At 36.5% G+C, this 19,499-nt stretch overlaps 1 long non-coding RNA gene and 1 pseudogene across 1 annotated transcript; one reads left to right on the forward strand and one right to left on the reverse strand.

Moving 5' to 3' along the window:
- The first annotated feature begins 5,772 nt into the window (after window positions 1–5,772).
- On the forward strand, window positions 5,773–7,122 carry LOC110791589 (uncharacterized; annotated as a pseudogene).
- A 79-nt stretch (window positions 7,123–7,201) lies between these two features.
- Window positions 7,202–8,273, reverse strand: LOC110791582 (uncharacterized). The gene is made up of 2 exons (XR_002534121.2): window positions 8,029–8,273; window positions 7,202–7,424 (listed from the first exon to the last, which is right to left on the reverse strand). It is a non-coding gene; the product is annotated as an uncharacterized lncRNA (long non-coding RNA).
- Between the last annotated feature and the right edge of the window lie 11,226 nt (window positions 8,274–19,499).

Below are 19,499 nucleotides of genomic sequence, written 5' to 3' on the forward strand. Positions count from 1 at the left end.
GTATAAAACCCGTGCGATGCACGACTTATAATCTAAATATTAATTTTGCATGAAATCTAAACTATAGTTATAGGCAATAATCATCTAAATAGATCTTATCGATAGATCTGTTATTGCCCCATTCAATGTAAGATTTCTTGAAAAAGTTAAAACAAATTATGCATATAAATTGTTTTCAGCCCCGTCTACCATCTGTGTCAAACAAAAAATTATTTTCATCCATCCTTTATTTCGATACCATACCCGCCTAATATTCGTTATCACTTAACACTTATCCCCGCCATCTACTTTATTAAGCTAAAGTTGACTTCAAAGCAGGGCATGACGGGGGCGGATGATGGTCCTTCCACCCTGTTACCTGCCTAAAAATCATCCCCACTCCGCCACCGATATTTTTTTGTAAGATAAAAATTATAGATATTCTTCCAATTAAAATTAAGGGAATAATTATTGATAGATCTGTTATTGCACCATTCAATGTAATATTTCTTAAAAAGGTTAAAACAAATAATGCATATAAAATTATTTTCAGCCCCGTTCACCATCCGTGTCAAACAAAAAGTTATTTTCATCCATCGTTTACTTCGATACCATACCCATCTAATACTCGTCCCACCATTTACCTCATCACTTAACACTTACCTCTGCCATCTACTTTATTCAGCTAAAGTTGACTTCAAAGCGGGACAGTTATAAATTAATTTTGAATGAAAACTAAATTACAGTTATTGACAATTATAATCAATAGTGCTTATCGATATTCTTCTAATTAAAACTAATACACGATAGATATGTTATGACCCGTTCAGTCTCTTATTTTATTTTATTTGTAAAAAAATTAAAATGACTAAGGGTACGTATATAAAATTATTTTCACCTTGTTCATCACCCGTGTCAATAAGTAAAGTCATTTACATCCATCATTTACTTCGATAATCATATCCACCTAATACTCGACACACCATGTATCTTTATACCCGATCACTTAACACTCAGTCTATTTTATTTAGCTACAGATGACTTCGACGTGGGGCGAGTGTGGAGGATTGATCCCTCCATAACCGTACTTGCTTATCTTGTTCCTATCCTCACCACCTACGATAAGTATGATACTCATCCTCATCTCAAACACAATCCTGATCCCACCCTCGCTGGGTACAAAATAAAACTCATCCTCGCTCCATCACCCAACCCGAAATGGCGAAATCCACACCCGTCTCATGCTCAACCATGGTCCGGCAAGTTTTTTTGGTATGAGAGTTTTGAATTTTAAAACTATGTTCTAGACTGTTTGGCAACTTAGTTGTCTGATTAGGGTGATCGAGTAAATATACAAAATTATAATATGTACGTTAGTATTAAAAAAATATTGATATACTCATAATCAATTTGATAAAGGATAAGTAAGGCAGTCAGGTCCTACCCACGGTGGATAACCCCACCACCTGCATCAAATACATGTTTCATTACCATAACCCACAAACTTATCTCCATCTCCAGCCACCTGGGATCGATGATGGGGCGAACCATGCCGAGGGTCAAAAACTTTCCTCCATCCCCGCGTCAGATAACTAAGTTACATATATATCAAATAGTTCATTATTGCAAGGATAGTATATCACTTGTAAGATTCAAGTTTATAAAATTTTAATATCACTTTTTCACTAATTAAAATCAATCTACTTTTCGAGTAATAGTGGAGATGTTTACATTTTAGATTAATAAACTACAAATATTTATATGGACTATGAGATTTTTTTTAACTCTCCTATTTTCTTCTTTTTTGAATGTTCAACAACAAAGAAATACAATTAGAGAGTGATACTTGTCAGCTCCACATCAATGCATCCTTATATACTTAATTATAATCAATCTATTTTACTGAGTAATAATGGACATGTTTATATTTATAGATTGATAAAATTGCAAATATGTATATGGATTTTGAAATTATCTTTAACACTCATATTTACTTATTTTTTTCCCTCCATTTTCATTACGAAGATGTTTCACGTCAAGATCCGTTGCTCAAACCGAATCACGCCCATATACCTTTCTTTATTTACCCCCTCATTCAACATTTACCATCCTTATTTACCCTCTTACATTCCCACCTCCGTCCACCACCACCACCGCCACCACCTGCGAAAAAATGCATAATAATGTTTACATGGCCGAATCTACTGGAGTAACGCCGAATTTATTTATTTTTTTGTTCGGAAAAAATTTCAGAAACTTATGCATTTTTAGCTTGTACCTTGTACAGGCTTATGAATTTCAAACTTGTGCCATGGTACAGACTTATGAGATTTTAGTTTCGACCATGGTATAGACTTATGCATTTTAAGCTCGTACCATGAACGGAGCTTAAAATTCATAAGTCTACGCCATGGTGTGAGCTTAATATGCATAAGTCTATAATATTTAAGGTTTTGATTTACTGTTGAATTTGATTTAATCTACATGGAAAAAAAAAATTATAGACTTATGATTTTTTAGTTTCAACCATGGTATAGGCTTATGAACTTTAAGCTCGTACCATGGCGTAGACTTATGAATTTTAAGCTCCGTCCATGGTACGAGCTTAAACTGCATAAGTCTATACCATGGTCGAAGCAAATTAAAAACTCATAATTCTGTACCATGGTACAAGCTTAAATTTCATAAGCCTGTACCATTGTACAAGCTAAAAATGCATAAGTTTCTGAAACTTTTTCCGGACCAAAAAAAAAAACTCTTTGCGAATTCGACCTTCCACCGGTAGACTCGGCCATGTAAACATTAATACGCATTTTGTCGCTGGCGACGTGGTGGTGGCGACGATGGTGGACGGGGGTGCTGGTCGGCGGTGTTGGCCGGTGGTGGACCGGTTTGGGGTGGGAAGGTAAGAGGGTAAATGAGGATGGTAAATATTGAATGATGGGATAAACAAATGAGGGTATATGAGTAAAATAGTGGGGCGGTTTTGAGTAACATGGGGAGGCTTTTAGCGCTCCACTTTTTTTAAAGTAGTAAAATATTACTATCAACGGAGGTGATAATTATCGAATTAAGTTGCTAAATATACAACGTATAAAATTTTACAACCAATGGCGGTTATAATAATCGAATTTAGTTACATTGTCAAAATATTATAGAGTGATATAGTATTGTTTTTATACACTCTTATTCATACTCGTGACTCTATTTGTAACTGCCTTGGAAAATATTTATGTGATAATTTATTTGTAAAATATTTATGTCTCTTATTTGAAAAACTTTTATGTGCTAATCCGTAATGTTTATTTGTAAAAGTTTATGTGTCTGCTTTGAAACTATTAATGTGCTAATTTATGTGTCATTGGTGATACAAAATACTTGTAAATACTTATGTGCTAATTTTTGTAGTGTAATTTGTTAGCATCAGTAGACACGTCAATTTTTTTTTAAAGTCCTACTATATACTCCGTATAATGGAGTAATTTTTTTTATAAAAGATATCTTGTATTGGTTATATTTGTCACCAAAAATATAAAAGATCATTTACAAAATTTTCTCCATGTGTAGATTGTTATCTTTTGTTGAGGAAAACAGAATAAAATATTGTTAACAAAATAATTATAATTGAATCAAATATTTTACTTTTTTTAATATTAAAAGAGAGACAAATCAATGAGTGACATTTGTCATCACCACATTGATTTCCTCTCTTTTAGTATAATATATAGATTGTTAACTACTTTTGTTTTGAATGATTAAATAAACCACTTCTCAAATTTAAAGAACAAAGATTCTAAAATATAAAAGGGATATAAACCCATTGAGAATGAAAATAATGGTGGTCCTCCTAGACAAATGGCAATCGCAACAGAAAATAAGGATCAAAATAGAAAGCCTCAACATCATGCTGATATAACATGACATAAAGAGTCATACTTCCTTTATAAAAATTATACTCCGTACAAGTTATAAAATATCCTTACATTATTATTCTTTTTAAAATATGCCAAAGTATTATTTTTTCCATAATTAAGCCTCAATAATACGACTAAAGGACACATGCCTTTCGTAGCTAGGAGAAACAAAGGATTTACTAAATATTACGAAGTATATCATGTATTGTACGTAAATAATATTTCAAAAAAACAAAAAACAAATCAGTAAGTTAGAAAAAGAATCAACAAATAAAATATTAAGGTTACACAATACAAAACACATATCTTACAAAATTAACTACATATTGTATCAAATATACGGAAAGAATGAAATCAAATAATTTGATTAACATTATACTTAGATGAAAATGATTTGATTAACATTATACTTAGATGGAAATAATATAAATGTTGCGTCTTAGAAAAATAATAATTTGACTTACTTTGTATATAATAGAAAAAGATAAATATTGCGCCTTAGAAAAATAATAATTCGACTAATTACTTACCCCTTCTACAATAGGAAAAGATAATTAATCAGGCATATGACTATATAGGCCACGCATAATGTTCAAAAACTTATAATACTCTTAGCCTACTTACTGAATTTTAAAACAATTGCTTTAATAGTGTAAAAAAAAATACTATGTGTTATTGTACGTTCATATCCAAACAAGAAATTTTTATTATATCAAAAATTTTGAGAGAGTTTGTATTGTGTTTTATTACATTTTATAAATTTAAACAAGGGTTAAAAAGGGGGTTCAACAAAATTATTTGAAAATCCGAAACTCGGTCATATATGCGATCTATAAAATAGGGTATTTGAATATGGGTATCTGATCAAATGTTGATGTTTGATCCGAAAATTTGAATATCGTGTACGGTGATATATTATTTTAAAAGCGATGGGTAACTGCTTCCGATAAGCCTTTTTCTTCTTAATTTCCATCTAAAATATTTTTTTCGAAATCTTTACTTCTAAAATAGTGCTCCTTACTCATAACTTTATAATTCGAATAAATTATAACTTTCTCTTATTGTTCCATTAACAATTGACAAAATCTATTTTTTAGTCGAAAGGAAAATAAAATAAATTATTTATTAACATAAGTGCGTTGCACGGATCCTAATCTAGTCTTATAATAATGTTTAAGTTTCTACCTTTTACGTTTGGTAATGCATACTCCATATTTCTATATCATTTTATCTCCAATTATATACAATCTTAAAATATTTTTGGTATTCTTAAAGCTTTTATTGAGACAAATCAAATAAAGCCTCACATGAATATGTTTTTTTCTTATGTATTAGAAATAATTTAGAATATTTTTTTAACGGTAAATGGTGTCAAAATTCTGAAACTGGGACATCATTATGGATCGGAGAGATACTAATTTTATATCCTTTAATTTTCAAGATGATTACGTTTCTTGCATCTATGCACTAATTATATTACCTGCATAATTACCTTTCATAACTTTAATTATTTTCCACACATTGAACAAACATTTGTGTTACGATATATAGTATGTTAATATTGTAGAGTCCTATATATGTTAAGTTATCTAAATAGGTTTCATAGAGTAACTACTTAATAGATTATGTAAATAAATCGTCATATAATCGTAGATATTCTTATGTATATCGTAGATTATTTTAGTGTATATTTCCCTTTCTAATGTACACTAGTATATATACCCTTTGAGGTTAATGAAAACATTACGGAAAATATTCTTTCATGGTATCACGAGTCTAGGGTTTCTCTTTTCTCTCTTTCTCGCCTTCCGCTGTGCCCTAGCCGTTTCTCTTTTCTTCTCTTCTTCATCTTCGTCCTTTCCCTTCACCAGCAGCCACCATGCCGAACACCAAGGACACAGATTCCAAGAACGTTCATTCCTTCCATCCGGCCCTTGCCGTCTCAAACATCAAGAACCATGTTTCCGTCGTTCTTGAGATGGAAAACATTCAATATTACACATGGGTCGAATTGTTCAAGACTGATGCCCGGTCACACAGAGTCCTTCACCATATTATCCCACCTCCCGCCGTCGAAGAGAAAACAGCGCCACAAACGGCCGTGGAGAAGGAGCTGTGGGTTGTCCTCGACGCCACGGTTCTTGGGTGAATTTATGCCACCATATCGAATGACCTTTTGACCACTATTATGGAGCCTGATGCGACTGCTATGGAGGCGTGGAATACGTTGGAGAGTATATTCCATGACCATGCTATGTCGCGCGCCATAACACTCGAGCAGGAGTTCACGCATACTCAAATGGAAGACTTTCCTAATGCTTCTACCTACTGCCAACGATTGAAATCGTTGGCTGAACAACTGAAAAATATGGGGGCTCCGGTCTCCAATCAGCGTCTTGTCTTGCAGCTAGTTGCGGGGTTGACGAAGGCGTATAAGACAGTGGGAACGAATATACGCCAGAGCAAGGTCATACCCTCTTTTTTGGAGGCTCGCTCCAGCCTCTGCCTTAAAGAGAAAGGTTTGGCTGCGATGTTGGCCACCAATGGTGGTGGCTCGGCCATGATTGCTGCTGCAAGAGACTCCGACGATGGGTCGGATAATTCAACACACCACAATTCGTCACGGGGAAAACGGAATTCTAAGGGACGTAAGAATGGTGGTGGTGGAAGAAACTCCGGTGGCGGTCATAACCGGTCCGGCGGCCACGGGTCTGGCGATGGCTGTAAGAACTCCGGCAACGGTCGCGGGTCTTGCGGTGGTGGTCGACAGAATCAACAGCAACAGGGCAGCGGCACTGGAATGCCGTGGGTTTCTCCTTGGGGGTGGTATCCTCCTTGGGCCATGCCTCCACCCCCACCTTGCCCCTATCCAAGTCAAGGCTGGACTAGACCAGCAGTACCGGCCCAACAGGGTGTTGGCCTCCTTGGAGCTAGGCCCAATCAGCAAGCAGGTTGGCCTGCTCAACATGCTTATGCAGCCGGTTATATGCCCACTGACGTAGAGGCCGCTATGCACACAATGTCAATGAATCCTCCTGATGCGAATTGGTATATGGACACCGGTGCTACTTCTCACATGACCGCTTTCCAAGGTAATCTCACGTCTTATTTTAATTTGAGCAATAAAAATGGTATCAAGGTTGTCAAGATCGGGATCCCACTTGGGATCGGTGGGGGAGGTAGAATCGGATCGGTAGGATCGGATCGTAGGATCGTAAGATCCTACTAATTTGACAAATTAAGAGATCGAAATGATAGAAGGTGATTAGTACATGAGTTTTTAATAAAAATAAGACCCCAAAACACACTTTTGCTCACATAAGATCAATATTAGTGTCATACATGGTTAACACAATTCTATAAATGTTATTTTAAAGTTTACAATTCTAAAAAAATACAAGGAAAATATTTTTTAAGCATTACAAGTTTACAACTTTTAGTAATTAATCTAAATAACCAACAAAACAAATTAATTTTCATCATAGTCGAAATTTCCGTTTTCTGGTAGACGAACTTGCCATATTCTAGAACCTGCAAATATGTGATATTGTAATCAACATACTGTAATAAAAAAAAAGTGTACTTAACAAGTTCACATTAATAAGCAGTCAAGCACTGATCACCAATTCACCATCATATACTACTAATTAATAAGCCGATCATCACATATTCGGAGTAACAGAATAACAAGCATTCATAATTTCAGAGTATCAGACATTCAGAGGGTTGTTAAGCTACTCCAACAATTATCACAAGCAGCTCACAACAAAATCACAACAATTATCAATAATTCAATAGCATACGCAAGTCACAAGACTCACAACAAATTCACAGGACTTATTAAGGCCGAGTCTTTGCAAGCAAAAAAACAGTCTTGCCTTATTAATCCAACATCTTAATTTCTTAACATTCCTAATTAAATTAAAAGAAATGAATAGCTGCAATTTTCGAATTGAATACAAAAATGACAAATCAAATTAAAATTTCGAAAATTAAAGTATGTAAATTTAATACATAAATCAAATTAAAATTACGAAAATCAATTCATCACAATCAGCGAATCGATTGAAAGTAGAAGTACTCAAATTAATAGAAAATCTGAATAAGAATTGAAAAAAAATGGCGAAAAAATTACCTTGATGTAGCAGCGTGGAGAAGACGAGAAGTGATGTAGCAGCGTGGCGCATCAAATTCGAGCAGCGAGCTTCATTTCGAGCAGCGAGCAACAATTCGAGCTTCAAAATAAAGACATAAATAACTGAGTAAAGGGGAGAAGAAGAGGAAGTACAGTAGCAGCGCAGAAAAGACGATCTTAGGGCAAAAAACTCTCACGTGGGTTTTGTATTTTTGTCTTAATTGGGCTTCAAACACGGGGTTTTAGTTTTGGGCTTCATTTCAATGGGCAAAACCAGGATCGTTAGAATCGGTGGTAGTCCCGATTCTATACGATCCCACCGATTCTAACGATCCTGAACGATCTTATGTACAATCCTGACGTATTTGCGATTTTAGTTTCGATCCGGATTGTTTTGAAAAATTCGGATCGTAGGATCGTACGATCCTACGATCCGGATCACGATTCTAACAACATTTAATGGTATTACTTTTGGTAATGGTAATGTGATTCCAATTCATGGTTGTGGTAGCACCAAACTGTCCTCCCCTAACTTACCATTATCTCTAAATAATGTTTTGCGTGCCCCGAATATTATTGAAAATCTAGTGTCTGTCCAAAAATGTACTTCGGATAATTCTGTGACCGTGGAATTTGATACTTTTGGGTTTTCTGTGAAGAATTTCAGACAGGGAGACATCTAATGAGATGTAAGAATCGGGGCGCCTTATATCCTATCACCTCTTCCATATCTCCTCCAACACCACATCCATCAGCTTTTCTGACTTCTTCCTTGTGGCATGATCGTTTAGGATATCCGAGCGATTCTATTTTGGATTTTCTTAGGCTCAATAAACACATTGAATGTAATAGAACTCGTAGTTCCTCAGTTTGTCATTCTGGTGTACTTGGAAAACATATTAAGTTGCCTTTTGTTGCTAGTACATCAAATACTGTTTTGCCTTTTGATATTATTCATAGTGATCTTTTGACCTCTCCTTTTTTGAGCTCATCGGGCCATAAATATTATTTGTTATTTTTGGATGATTTTTTGAAATTTCTGTGGACGTTTCCAATATCTAAAAAATCTCAAGTATATTCAACTTTTTTGGCTTTTCGGACTCGCATTTACACTCAATTTGAGCGTCACATTAAAACTATCCAATGTGACAATGGGAGGGAGTTTGATAATGGGGATTTTTGGAAATTTTGTGAGGATAATGGCATGTCTTTCTGTCTTTTGTGCCCCCATACTTCTTCACAAAATGGCAAAGCTGAGAGAAAAATTCGATCAATAAATAATATCATGAGAACGCTTTTGTTTCATGCTTCTATACCTCCACATTTTTGGCACCATGCGTTACAAATGGCAACTTACCTTCTCAACATTCTTCCGAGTAAACTATTAGCCAATCAAACTCCTCTTGATATCCTTTATAAGAAGGACCCGTCTTATTCTCATATCCGGGTAGTTGGGTGTCTATGCTATCCTCTAGTTTCGTCAACCACCATTCATAAGTTACAAGCTCGGTCTACGCCTTGTGTCTTTTGGGGGTACCCTCCAAACCACCGTGGCTATAAATGCTTTGACATGTCGACGAATAAAGTTATTATTTTCCGTCACGTAACTTTTGATGAAACAAAGTTTCCTTTTTCGTCATTGCATACACCGAATTCCCACACATATGAGTTTCTAGGCAATGAGGTTTCTCCTTATTTGGTGCACCATTTGCATCATTCTGTCACACCAAGCCAAGAGGCCCGGCCCAATTCTCCTATGCGTGCCCAGCAACAAGGGGAGGTGGACCAGCCCCATGTCATTTCTGACACTGGCCCACCACCTTCCCTTCCCCATGCTGTTCCCCTTTCCCCGCCAGCCTACACGGCTACACAGCCCGTTCCTGCTCCAAGCCCACGAGCTGGACAGGTTGAGCCTTCCCCAAACACACCTCCAATTCCCTCTTCCCAGCCAGGTCCACCACCCCATATGGTCACCAGAAGCCAACACGGTATTGTCAAACAAAAGCAACACTTTAATTTGCATACCTTGGTTTCTAAGTCTCCTCTTCCCCGTAACCCCGGTATTGTCAAAGAAAAGTCTAATGGTGATTTTGAGAGGCATAAAACCCGTCTTGTAGGTGATGGTAAAACTCAGCAGGTTGACATTGATTGTGGGGAGACTTTCAGTCCGGTGGTCAAACTGGCAACGATTCGTACTGTTCTGAGTCTCTCTCTGTCGAAAGATTGGCCTATTCATCAATTGGATGTCAACAATGCTTTTCTGCATGGTGAACTCAAGGAGACAGTGTATATGCATCAGCCTATGGGGTTTCGGGATGCGACTCATCCTGATTATGTTTGTCTGCTACGTAAGTCTTTGTATGGCCTTAAACAGGCTCCCAGGGCATGGTACAGGAGATTTGCAGAATATTTCACGTCATTCTCTAACAGTAAGTCGGATAATTCACTTTTTATTTACCGACAACGCAATGATATGGCTTATATCTTACTGTATGTTGATGACATTATTCTCACTGCCTCTACTCAGACTCTTCTCCGTGCTATAATGATTGTTAGGTTATGATACATATGATATTACATAAATCATGCGGAAACAACCATTAACCCAGGATTACATATTATTTACACATAATCATATAGCATAATTTAGATGCATACTCTTTGTTGCGTGCCCTCCCTAGCTGCGCCCGAACCGAACAAGAACAAGTCTTTAGGACTCCAAGTGTCGTCCCTCCGTAGATAGTCCACAGCACGTCCGGATCCGCCTTAAGATTGACCAACTAGAATCGCCCTTAAGGTACTAGAATTTTCGGCACTTTTGAGCAAGATGTGTGATTGAATTTTTCTCTCAAAAACTCACTTTGAATACTTTGAAACTCGTTATAAATTGTGACCCCAGGCCACATATTTATAGGGTTATGGAAAGGGAATTGGAATCCTATTCAGATACAAATTAATTAAACCTAGAATCCTACAAGAACTCTAATTTAATTAATTTATCAAATAGAATTAGGAATTTAATCATTAACCGAACTCTGCACGTTTTAGGAAACGTGCACGAACACAAACACTTACGCACACACACACGGCAGCCACGATGGGCCGCCCATGCGTGCGTGCGAGCAGCAGCCCACGCAGCGAGGCCTGCGCGAGCCACAAGCCCACGCAAGCACCCGCGCGCGCTGCACACGCTGTGCGCGCTGCCACGGCCTGCTGGGCCTGGCCTTGCGCTGGGCCTGGCGTGGCTGTTTGTGTGGTGCGCTTGGCTTGCTGGGCGATGGCCTGGCTTCGTGCTGGGCCCTCGTCCGGCAGGCCTCGTCCGATGCTTATTCGTACGATACGCTCCCGATTAAATTTCCGATTCCGGAATTCATTTCCGATACGAACAATATTTAACATTTTCGATTCCGGAATTAATTTCCGTTTCGAACAAATATTTAATATTTCCGTTTCCGGTAATATCATCGTTTCCGGAGTATTCATTTCTTGCCTGTGACGATCTTAGCTCCCACTGAAACCAAGATCCGTCGATTCCGAATATCCATAGATAGAGTATTTAATGCCATTAAATACTTGATCCGTTTACGTACTATTTGTGTGACCCTACGGGTTCAGTCAAGAGTAAGCTGTGGATTAATATCATTAATTCCACTTGAACTGAAGCGGCCTCTAGCTAGGCATTCAGCTCACTTGATCTCACTGAATTTATTAACTTGTTAATTAATACTGAACCGCATTTATTAGACTTAACATAGAATGCATACTTGGACCAAGGGCATTATTTCCTTCAATGATACGCCTTGCCTCGGAGTTTGCAATGAAGGATTTGGGTCCTTTGAATTATTTTCTTGGTATTGCTGTGATACGACATAAGGGTGGATTATTCTTGTCTCAACGTAAATATGCCGAGGAAATCATTGACCGTGCTGGTATGTCTAGTTGCAAGTCCTCTCCTACTCCGGTTGACACTAAACCAAAAGTTAGTGCCACTTCAGGTAATCCGTACGCGGACCCCACCCTCTACTGCAGCCTTGCGGGTGCCCTTCAGTACCTCACGATCACTAGGCCGGACATTTCTTATGCCGTTCAGCAGGTTTGCTTACATATGCATGACCCGAGAGATGATCACATGCATGCCCTCAAGTGAATCATTCGGTACATTCAAGGTACGGTTACTCATGGGTTACACCTCTATCCATCATCATTCACTGATTTACTGTCTTATACTGATGCGGATTGGGGTGGATGCCCAGATACGCGACGTTCTACGTCGGGGTATTGTGTTTTCTTGGGAGACAATTTGATTTCTTGGTCGTCAAAGCGACAACCCACTCTATCTCGATCGAGTGCTGAGGCAGAATATAGAGGGGTTGCTAATGTTGTCTCTGAATCTTGTTGGATTCGGAATCTTCTTCTTGAGTTACATTTTCCTACCCGAAAAGCTACACTGGTTTATTGTGATAATGTGAGTGCGATTTACCTCTCTGGTAATCCCGTGCAACATCAACGCACTAAACATATTGAGATGGACATTCATTTTGTTCCAGAGAAGGTTGCGCGAGGCCAAGTTCGTGTCCTTCATGTTCCCTCCCGCCATCAGATTGCAGATATCTTTACTAAGGGTCTTGCCTTGGTATTGTTTGAGGATTTTAAGGACAGTCTCAGCGTCTGTGCACCTCCCGTTTCGACTGTGGGGGTGTAATAGATTATGTAAATAAATCGTCATATAATCGTAGATATTTTTATGTATATCATAGATTAATTTAGTGTATTTCCCTTCCTAATGTACATTAGTATATATACCCTTTGAGGTTAATGAAAACATTACGGAAAATATTCTTTCACTATATATATATATATATATATATATATATATATATATATATATATATATATATATATATATATATATATATATATATATATATGTTGGAAATCAATGAGAATACGGGAGTTTTAACCTAATTTGTGAATTTTCTATATCAAATAAGAAGAGATTAGTAAAGCATCCCACAAAAGAAGTCATGTCATTTATTTTAATTTTTAAAGGGCAGAGAAGCCCTTTTGTCGGTAGGTGTGGGTTTGATTCTCATGAAAGAAATAGGCGGATTCGGGATAGGTTTCCGGTTACTACATACTACTACGTATTAAAAAGAAATATACGGAGTAATTGTTAAATCAACAAATTTGGAGAAAAAGGGATATCTAATGTATTTACACTAATATAAACCTGGTCCACGATAACTTAGCGTGGACCAGGGCAACGGAGTAATTTGTATGGGCAACATGTGTAATTGTCACGTGACAGTTATTTTGTGATTTTAAATAGTAACTATATGCGTATTACAGTAACTATGTGTTTTAAAGAGTTACTATGTGTTTTGTAGAGTTTCACTGCGATTTGTGTCTAGCCCACTTTATATACGTTTTAAACTTTTTTATTTTTCAAAACTTCAGATCTACATTCTGTTCATTTCTCTTCATTTTCTCTCTCTTCATTTTCTCTCTATGCTTTTCAAAATTTAGCCCAAATTTCTAGATTTTGTTCGATTTTGTTCGTAATTATCTTATAATTCTTATAATTGTATCTATTAGATGAGGAAAAATCGGAGGAAGTAGTAGATGAAGAAGGAGGTTCGTCGTTGCCGAAATCGAATCGAAGAATTTGCGCTCGTCTACAAATCTTCGCAAGAATTTTTAGAGATCGCATCTCGGTATGTTGTTTTTTAAAGAATTTTAAGTCTATTTTTATTTAAAATTGAAAATATTTATTGTTTTGGAGAAATGAATGTTTGAGTTTTACCGAAATATCGTTTTCACTTCGCGAATTCGATCAGTGACTTCACGATTTTAAATAGTAACTATATGAGTAATACAGTAACTATATGGTTTAAAGAGGTACTATGTAATTTAATGGTTACTATGTGTGTACAATAGTTACTATATTATTTTAATGGTTACTATATGTGTACAATAGTTACTATATGTGTACAATAGTTATTATTTTGTTGAGTGATTTGAAATGTTTGTTGTTTTGTTGAAATTAGGGTTAGTGTTTCACATAGTTAGTATATAAATGATATAGTCACCTTTAATTAATTTTGCGAAACGGTATTTTTAATAGTCACTGGAATATTCGTTGTGTTTATGTTAGTAGTAGTTTTTAGAGTAACTATATTTTTTAAAAAGTTACTATAACTTTAAAACAGTAACTATATATGTGTTTAAAATAGTTACTATATTTTTTAGAAAGTTATTATAAGTTTAAAACAGTAACTATGTGTTTAAGATAGTTATTATGTTATGAACAATTTATAGTGACTCTTTGATAAATAATAGTTACTATACGATTACATTATGTACTATGTTATTTAGAGTATGTTTTTGTCCGCTCCTTATATAGTGACTATATGATTATAATGATTACTATATGTGTACAATAGTTACTATATTATAATAATAGTACTATATGTTTTATAGTTACTATATGATTTATATAGTTACTATATATTTGAAATAGGTACTATTTTTATTTTATCATGATTTGTTACCATATGTTTACTTTTTCCAATAGTTACTATATTATTTATATAATTACTATATGTTTGAAATATGTATTATGTTTATTTTATCATGATTTGTTACCATATGTTTATTTTCTTCAATAGTTATTGTATGTTTTATATAGTTATTATATGTTTGAAATATGTACTATGTTAGTTTATTATGTTATGTGCATGTTTTTTATGTTTATTCTACATTTTTAGTGATGTAGTTACTATATTATGGATCGAGTTACTATATTATTATCACACCAACTATGTCTGCAACTTTGTGACTAAATGACCATCAATAATATTTATAGGTACTATATCTTGTATTATAGTAACTATATGTTTGGTATAGTTTTTTTATGTATATTATAATGTTATTTTTATGTTGTTTGTTGTCCTCTATGTTATTAGTATAAGAGTTACTATGTTATGATCACAATAACTATATGATCATAACAATAACTATATCTGCAACCCTGCTCGTATATGACTATAGTTAACATTAAGAGATACAATATCATGTATAATAGTAACTATATGTTTTTATTAGTTACAATGTTATCATTATGTTCTTTTATATTCTTTTTATGTTATTAGTAATAAAAGTGACTATATTATTATGATAGTAACTATATGACTATAACAATAACAATAACTATATCTGCAATTCTGCGAGTATCTTACCATCGTTAATTCTAAGAGTTACTAGCTATATGATGCATAATATAAACTATATGTTTTACATAGTTACTATGTTATTTTTTCATATTTAAATGTTAAATCATTAACTTAGTTTAAATATTATTGATTCAGAAATACAAAGATGATGCATCCATAATTGAAGTCGTGCAAAGAATAAATTTTGCAAGGAAAACAAAAGCAAGAGAAGAAGAAAATCCTGACAACAATGAAAACCAAGGACGTGGTAGAGGAAGGAGAGGACGGGCTGGTGGAAAAAAGAGACGTGGACGTGTCGATTAGTATTTTTAGTTCAAAAAATATTTGATTTTAACCTGGTTTATTTAATAGATGCAAATAATTAGAATGTCGTAGCTAAAACAACCACTAGTGGAAAAAGGGTCATTTGCATCGCACTTTTAAGCATATTTGCGTCGCACATCGTGCGTGGCAAAAGCTCTCGACGCAAATGACTAAAAGTCATTTGCGTCGCACATTTGTGCGACGCAAATAACCTTATTTGCGTCGCACAATTAGCAAAAGTGCGTTGCAAATAACTTTTCAACATGGTGCCTGAAAAGTCATTTGCAACGCACATTAGCTAAATGTGCGACGCAAATAAGGCTCAGCCACGTATGGATGGACTTCACTAAGACTTTGCACCACAAACAGCTCAACCTTACACATCATTTCAGAACTGATTGATATCCTTTTCTTGCCAATTGTACCTTGACCCCCAAGTCTCCCATCATGTCTAGACTTTGGTACTCCGACTTCTTTCAAACGTGCCATATATTGAGAAACCCATGCAGCAACTTCCTCCGCGACGGTTCGTTGGACAATACTAGCTTCAGGTTTGGCCGGATTCATCACTCTATCTTTCAAGGTACCCATTTCCCGTTCAAAGGGATACATGTACCTCATACAAACTGGCCCACAAAGCTTAATTTCACGAACAAGATGAATAATCAAATGAGGCATCATGTCAAAGAATGATGGCGGAAAATACTTTTCAAACCGACACATGGTCTCAAGTACATCAGCCTGCAAATCATCCAGTATTGTTGGATTGATCACCTTGCTACAAATTGTGTTGAAAAAGAAACACAATCTTGTAATGGTATACCTCACTTGTGGCGGCAATATCCCTCGAATTGCAACCGGCAGCAATTGTTGCATCAACACGTGACAATCATGAGATTTCATTCCAACTAATTTCAAGTCAGACATGGACACAAGTCTACGAAAATTTGAAGAGTAACCGGCAGGGACCTTTAAGCCATGCAAAGACTCACAAAAGCTAACTTTCTCCTTTTTAGACAAGGTGAAACAAGCTGGGGGAAGGTACCAGCGTTTTCCCCTTTCTTGAGGTGCCAACTCGGAGCGACCCATAGCAGCCATATCTTGTCTAACTTTAGGCCCATCCTTCGTTTTCCCTTGCATATTCAACAATGTCCCAACAATGGCATCACAAACATTTTTCTCAATATGCATTACATCCAAACAATGCCTAACTTCCAAATTTCTCCAATATGGGAGATCCCAAAAGATAGACCTCTTCTTGTAACCACCACTTGGATGACCTTTATAAGGCTTACCAAACTCTGTCTCAATGTCTTTAACCCGTTCATAAACCTCACACGCACATAAGGGGGCAGGAGCTTCTCTCATCTCCAATTCTCCATTAAAAGCTTCCTTCTCTTTTCGAAATGGATGATCTTCAGGAAGATACATCCGGTAATCCATGTACACATCTTTCCCACAAAATTTTAGGCGCCTCGAGACCAAATCATCATGACAAACTGGACATGCCTTCTTTCCCTTTACAGAATACCCTGACAAATTTCCATAAGCCGGGAAATCATTTATCGTACAAAAAATCATGGCACGTAAAGTGAAATTGGTTTTGGTGTATGCATCAAACATCAACACCCCTTCATCCCACAACAATTTCAAATCTTCAATGAGTGGCTCTAGATACACATCTATGTCATTTCCGGGTTGTTTAGGCCCAGAGATTAAGAGCGACAACATGATGTATCTACGCTTCATGCATAACCAAGGAGGCAAATTGTATATGGTGAGAAGAACCGGCCAAGTGCTATATTGGGTACTAAGTGTCCCAAATGGGTTCATTCCATCCGTGCAAAGACCAAGCCTGAGATTCCGAACTTCTTCCCTAAAGACCTTGTACTTTCGATCAATGTTCCTCCATTGTGGAGAATCAGCAGGATGCCTCATTAACCCATCTTTCTTCCTCCCCTCGGCATGCCACCTCAAGAGTTTTGCAGTTTTCTCTTCTGAGAAAAGGCGCTTAAATCTTGGTATAATTGGAAGATACCAAAGCACCTTAGCCGGAGAAGGTTTCTTCTTAGTTGATGTTGCATCATTCTCCACGATCTTGTAACGGGACAATCCGCATCTTGGACACTCATGCAGATTTGCATACTGCTTTCGATACAACACGCAATCATTTGGACACGCGTGTATCTTCTCATAATCCATACCCAAAGGACACATAAGCTTCTGGGCCTCATAGTTAGACCTTGGAAGTTTGTTTCCTTCAGGAAGATTACCAGACGTGGCCTCCAAAAACTGTGAAAAACTCTTGTTGGTCCAACCGTTTTCCACCTTTAAGTTGAAATATTCGATGACGGCACCAAGTACAGTTTGTGTAGAACCAGGATATAATGGTGTTGCGGAAGCTTTGATTATACTATCATACATATGGGGACGCTCAACGAAATGATGGTCTTCCACATCATGCATCATATCATCTATCCTATCTTTCTCCTCTTCTTCCTCACTTTCAACACCAATATCATTCTCAATTTCATTATCATCACCATTATCACAATGATTATGCTGACTCGAGCTCGGCATACTAGAACTTGCCCCATGATCTATGCTCTCACCATGCCATGTCCACGTCGTGTAGTTACCCTTAAAACCGCGACGAACTATGTGATCAACAATATCATCAATATCCCGATACCCCCTTGAATTATTGCAATCACAACAAGGACACAGAATTAAACTTGATTCATGTTCTGATTGATGTTTCAAGGCAACCTTAATGAACTCTTGAATCCCTTGTAAGAACCTTGTAGAAAATCGTTTACTACCATACATCCAACTCCGATCCATTTTCAACCACTAAAGATAAAACAATATGACCAAATTTTGTCAAAGGTTAGAATATAAACTAGGCTATTCATATCATTATAAATCCATGGCTTCCAACAAAACCTACCATAACTAATAACAAGTTCCCATAGTACAATTCATTTCACATCACAAATTCACAAACCCGAATTTTGTAGCAAACCCAAAACATCATTTCATAACCTACACAAACCATCTCATAAACCTAAACAAACCCAAAAATTCATTTCATAACCTTAATTCAACAAAACCTAATTGTAATAAACAAATAATTTCAACAAAACCAACTATTACAATTCACCAAAAACTACAATTAAAATTCAACAAAACCTAAATCTTAAATGTGCACAATTAAAATTCAATTAAATAATATCCACAATTAAAATTCAATCTTAAAATTCAACTAAAATGTACCATTAAAATTCAAACATAATATCCACAATTATAATTAAAATGCACAATTAAAATTCAATTAAATAATATCCACAAAATAAAATTTAAATGTACCTAATTAATCGATGGAGCAATTGAAGAGAGGAGGGCCAGCGGCGTGGCAGCCGACGGCGTTAGCAAGCAGCGGCGACAGTGACCTGTGAAGAGGCCGGGGGTTGAACGACGATCAGGGGGCGGCGACGAGCAGGAAGTTGGAGGACAATGAGCTGTGCGAAGAGGAGGTTGACGCGGCAGGAAGACGAACAGCAGGTCGAGGAAGACGGAGGTTGACGGCGGAGGACGAGGTTGACGGCGGAGGACGAGGAAGGCCGAGGAAGTTGGAGGAAGGAATTGAAGCAGTGAGGGGTGAAGCTTTTGCAATTGGGTTTCAATTTAGGTCGCTGTGAAATATCGCATTGAAATTTTAGAAAAAATTCAAAACATCATTTGCGTCGCAGAATTACTAAACTGCGACGCAAATGACTCTAGGATGCCCCCCAGAGTCATTTGCGTCGCAGATTAGTAAATCTGCGACGCACTTGATTGAGTTAATTGCGTCGCAGTTTTACTAATCTGCGACGCAAATGACTCTGGGGGGCATCCTAGAGTCATTTGCGTCGCAGTTTAACAAAGCTGCGACGC

Source organism: Spinacia oleracea, chromosome 2 (assembly GCF_020520425.1).
Source record: "Spinacia oleracea cultivar Varoflay chromosome 2, BTI_SOV_V1, whole genome shotgun sequence".
NCBI classification, from domain to species: domain Eukaryota; kingdom Viridiplantae; phylum Streptophyta; class Magnoliopsida; order Caryophyllales; family Amaranthaceae; genus Spinacia; species Spinacia oleracea.